Here is a 5,819-nt window from a genome sequence, read left to right as displayed (position 1 = left end):
TTCCCCCTTGGGGGAATGGGGTGCTGAAAACCCCAAGTCAAAGGTTAAAATCCCCTTCCCGGTCATCTTTAAAAAAAAAAAAAAAAAAAAAAAAAAGTCCCCAGTTTCTTTCAGTTATGTCAATAATCCCCAACAGCCACTCAGTCCCCCTAGATGTCTGACTTTTCTCTCATGTTAAAAATCCCATTTTTTCTAAAGAATATTGTATGAGAGCCTTATATATGTATATATGTACTAATACTCATTTTCTTAAGGTAGCTGACAATGTAACATGCTTACATCCCTTTTATCAATGTGATAGTCACTTATTATTAGGACACTGAATGAATACCGTATGGAGGAATCTGTCACCGAAAAAGATCTGAGTAGGTGGGCTACATTCAGTTAAAAGCAATCAAAATAATAATAGCTATAATAGTGATATTTTGGTGTTAAATGTTAAAATGTATATATCCATGGATAAGATAAATAGTATATAGGTTTCAAAGATAAGGTATCACACTATATGTGTATATAATATTTCATATATATGTGCCTGTGTACTGATAATCTTATATTTTGTTCAAAAAGTGTTTAAATAATCATTATAGTGGATTAATACAGAACTGATACTATTCTGAGCACTAGCAAGAATTGATGAATACAAGGGTAATTCCAACTGAAGAGTAAAAACTCCAGCATATCCTTCAGAAAAATATTTACCACAAAACTAACATTCCCGAGGAATTTTTTTCTCACGAATGTTTCTAATATTTTAATTGTATTTTGTTAGGCAATGTATCAGCACAAATATCATAAACATTATAATAATATGTATTGTTCTTGTATGAGAAAGCACATCAATAACGCCCTTGATCTGGAAGGGCCTAAACCTCCCCTGAGTTTTAGAAAATGTATTGTTTTTCACTAAACTAAAAGTATAATATCCAGTGATCATCAGTCATGTTAGGTGATCTTAAGATATCCAAAAGCCATTCAATATCCCCTGGATGTTTGAATTTTCCATTCTAGTTAGAATTCCAATTCCTTCTCAAGAATAATAACATAGGAGTCACATATATTTTACTATTTATGCTTATGTCAACTGGAAATGTATCTTTTATTTATAACCCAATACTACTAGTTTCTTTTTTGGTGTAGGTTAGGACTTTTTGAAAGATATTGAATATTTCATGATGCCAAGACCCAGGACAGTCAAGGAACCTCTAGTGAGGATCCTAAATTTTATAAAGAAGCCTTTGTTAATTTGCTCTATAAAGGTCAGATGAAGGTCGTAGAGATTTTAAGAGGAATGCTCTTTTTGACCATACCAGCAGAGGGCACATTTTTCACCCCTGTTTTGATATAACTACTCCAACCAAGCAATCCAAAGTACTCAGAGCAACTACCATGTGCAGGGTGTTGCACTGGGAACAGGGAAGGAACAGAAAATAAGTATGATGCCCAATCCCTGCCCTCAAAAAAACTCCAGTCTAGTTGGGAAGACTAACACATGAGCTATTGAGGTGCCAAAGAATGAAAATGGCGTGAGGGTGACAGACACTCAGAGAAGGGAGAATTCAGTTGAAGTAGGCTGGAGTAATCTGAGGTTCATGGAGAAAGTGAGACTTGAGCTGGACTTTGAAGTCTGGGTATGACCCACGCTGGGCAACATGACAAATGTGCTGCCTGTCTACTGCTACTGTCTTCATGCCTGTGGCTCCACTCCCTACTGAACTCAGATCCAACACAGCACTTAAGGCAGCCCAGACCAATCAACTAGAACCAGAACTCATGACAAAACCCATTTGATGGTAGGGATGGGGTGGAAGTGGGTGTTGGATATTGGCTCATGCAAAAGAACTCTCGAGGGTACAAGAGGCAGGAAAGAGCAAGGTGGAAGTAGAAAACAGTAGAAGTGCCTGGCTGAGAGCAGATTGTCTTGGTAATAAAACCTAATAGGCAGTATTGGGTCAAACCATAGGGGACATTGAAAACTAGGCAGTTCTTGAATAAAGAATGTGTTTAATAAAGAATAGCTTAGAAGGAACGTGAACAGCAAATACAGAAAATGATATGGGTCCATCTCCTGTAAAAAAAAAAAAAAAACTCATTTAGAAAAAAATATATATTTAAGAAAATGCCAAAGAAAAATCTCAAACTTCTAAATAGTCTTAAGAGTGATGATTCTCACCAATAGGATTTCGTAAGTAACCAGATTGGGTTCATTTGAAAAGAATTATGCTACAAAGTGATTTCTGCTTCCCAGATACATGAAAGAGGTACACCAGCACTGGATTTGAGATTATCAGCAAACAAAACATCATCCAATTCTGCAGTGTAATTCTTAGATCCTACTGGGGGGGACTGTAAATTTGTGGCACTCTTAGAAAGTGGTATGGAGCCTTAACAACATGCATATCCTTTGATCCAATAATTCCAGAGCAAGAAATTTATCCTAAGGGGAAAAAGCAAAGAAGCATAGAGAATGCTTTCTGACAAAGATTTCTTTCCAAGGCTGCTTATAACAAATAGGTTGTTAAAAGCCAAGTGAAATTGCTAAAGAACCCCTGATACATTTTATGGAATAAAATAGAATCACTGAAACAGTATTAATAAAAAATGTATAACAAGTAAAAATGATGATGTTATATTATGTGGAAAAAAACATGACACAAGATTGTATTTACACCATGAAAAAGTAATACATAGAAAAAAGCACTAGAAGAAAATACATCAAAGTATTAATGCATCAAAGCAATGGTTCATTGCTTTGGGTGGAAGAACAGCGGGTGATGTTTTTTCCTTCTTTCAACCTTTCTGTGTTTTTAAAGATATGGCTTTTTTAAAAGTTTATTTAAGCTCCAAACCAACAAATTCTACTCTTGAATATACCTTGAATATAAGTTCCCACTCATTTCAATGTATAAAAATTCACCATATTTCCCCAAATAATTCTTTTGTCAAAGAGTATTATTTCTCAGTGAGAAACAGACTGTAGAATCACAGACCTGGTTCTCACTTTATGTCATCTAAAATAAGAATAATAATAGCATCAACTTCATCAGGTTGGTTGGGCATTAAATTTGTTATTATGCACATAAAGCATTTAACACAAATGAAGCAATATCATATGTGGTTACAAGGAGAGTTGCTAGAGTCAGACAACCTGGGTGTAGATTCTTACTCACTACTTACTTGCTTTGTGACATTGGGCAAGTTACGTAACTTTTTTATGCCTCAGTTTTTCTCTCTATAAAACGGGGATGATCAAAGTACTTGTCTCATAGGACTGTTAAGGAGCTCAAATGAGGTAATATGTGTAAAGCATCTAGTAAACACTGTTAACAGAGAGCATTATTGCTGTTAATTGCCAATTCAAACATAGGTCTGACTCAAGACCTGAATTGTTGGCCAGTGTGCTTGCTGTATACCAGACAAATGTTAACAGAGAGAAAAATGACAAACAATGCATTTCTAAAAGTCCTGTATTTCCATTTTTTAAATTTAATTTCTAATCAATACAATACATGTATATAGTTCACAAAGTTAAACGGTGGCACCAGTCTTCTGCTAGGCTTCTTAACCACTCCTTGAGTGTCTGTGTGGACAGCTTCCCTGGGCTTCTGGCCTCGCCCGCCTCTCACTTACTCCAGCCATTGGAGAAGTGAGTTCTCTGATCTAATTGGTGAGTTTTGGGAAGAGGAACTAGCTTTGCTCAGCCAATGCTTTTCTCTCCTCCTGCAAGGACAGGGCCCCACAAGAGCAGGAAGCAGTCTGCCAGTCCTGTCAGTGACTAGGAGTAAATCTGCCTTGCTCGGTGGAACGTAAGAAATCTCACCTGCCCACAGGTCTAAGCTGCATCCTCCAACTTTATTTTTATCAGTGATAAAGACAGCACGTTGATCTCCACCTCTCAGACTCTTACCAGAACTGAACCAAGGAGGAGGGGTGCATTTAATGACCCTGTAAGGCTCAAGAGCTTCTGAAAAACAGTAGTCCCTTGGCTTGTCCCTCCACCTCCCCAATTTCTCATCCACAGAAAATCTTTCGATTCTTTAGCTGTTTCCTGGTATTTACCTCCATACATCTAAAGAACATGTTCATGCTGCTATTTCTCAAATTTTCAATCTTAGATTCAGATCGATTGGGCTTTCTTACCCATGACCCCACATAGGCTTCTCCTTTGTTCATCCTGCTAGTATAGTCAATATTTTTTTGGTAAGCATTTACATTATTAGGACTATAGTAAGTACAGCTCTAGGATCACATTCCCTCTCTTGTACATCTGTTTGTTCTTATCGGAGTAAATCACTGCCTTTTTTCACACTTGTTTTGTTTTCTGTGTTGGATCACTAATTCTGCCCCTGAATCTCCACATGGTAAAAAAACACATTTGAAAAATCTATCAGTTCTAGTTCTCCCTGGAGCTGTTTTTCCTGGAACCCTCTCTTTCTACACCCATCTAGACTGGTTACCCTCGGTGTCCCCAGGGATCCACTTGCTCATTCATCATCTTGGAAATTCACTTCCTCTCTCCCCTTTCTGGACTCATACATTTTCCTCTTTCTCAGTTTACTCTCATTTTTTTTTTTTTTTCTCACTCCCTCATTTTTGTGGAGTATGTCCGTTGGAGGCTCGCTAAGAAAGGACACGGGTGGAAATTTCTTGGTACCAGGCATGTCTGAAGTGACAATTCTACCCAGAAGCTCGACTTCAAGTTTGATTGTATATAAAATTCTGGGCTAGAAGAACTTTTCCTTCAGAAGGCAGTGTTCCACCGTGTTCTTGTTTACAGTGCTGCTGCGCAGAATTTTCGATACCTGTTTTCTGATTCTTTGTATGTGACCTGTTTTTTCTCTCTGTAAGCTTTTTGGGCATTGGTTCCCAACCATCACCATGTATCGGATTCCCCTGAAACAGAGATTCTGTTTTAATTGATCTGTGGCAAGGCGGGATATTGGTATTTTTAATGTTCCAAGGTGATTTCAATGTTTGGACAGGATTCATGGTTTTGGATCTTCTCTTTCGCACCTCTGTTCTAAAATTCCACCATGATATATCTTAGTGTAAGTCATTTTTTATTATTGCGCTGGGCATCCAGTGGCCCTTTCCATCTCAAAAATCATTATTATTTCTTGGATTCTGGGGGTAGTATTTCTTTGACAATTTCTTCCTTTTTCACTTCTGAATCTCCGATTAGTTGAGATAGTATCTGCTATCATGAACCTCTCATTTTCCACTTTTCCCTTCTTGTTCTACCTTGTGGGACAAGGTTGTTCTACCTTCCTCGTCTTCATCTTCCAACCCTTGTATTGATTTCTTTATTTCTGCTCTCATTAAAAAACCCAACAACTTTATTTTGGAATAATTTTAGGCTTACAAAAACTTGCACAGGTAGTACAGAAAGTTCCAACATATTCTTCATCTAGCGTCCCCTAATGTTAACATCTTACATAATCAAAGTATGATGATCAAAACTAAGAAATTAACATTGGAACAATACTACTAATTATAGACTTTATTTGAACATTACCAATTTTTCCATTAATGTCCTTTTTCTGTTCCAGGGTCCAGTCCGAGATCCACATTGCATTTAGTTGTCATGTCTCCTTAGTCTCTTCCAATCTGTGACAGTTCCTCGGTCTTTCCATGCCTTTCATAACCTTGACACTTTTGAAGAATACTGCTGAGTGGTTTTGTAGAATATTGCTCAGTTTTGGTCTGTCTGATATTTTCTTTTTTTTTTTTTTCCGTTTTGTCTTTTTTTCGTGTCCGGCAACGGACCGCAACCCTCAGTGTCGCACCCGTACTGGACCGGGACCGGCAACGGGATCGCA

Source organism: Galeopterus variegatus, unplaced genomic scaffold (assembly GCF_000696425.1).
Source record: "Galeopterus variegatus unplaced genomic scaffold, G_variegatus-3.0.2 Scaffold354, whole genome shotgun sequence".
In the NCBI taxonomy this organism is placed as follows: domain Eukaryota; kingdom Metazoa; phylum Chordata; class Mammalia; order Dermoptera; family Cynocephalidae; genus Galeopterus; species Galeopterus variegatus.
This window is presented reverse-complemented; position numbering follows the sequence as displayed.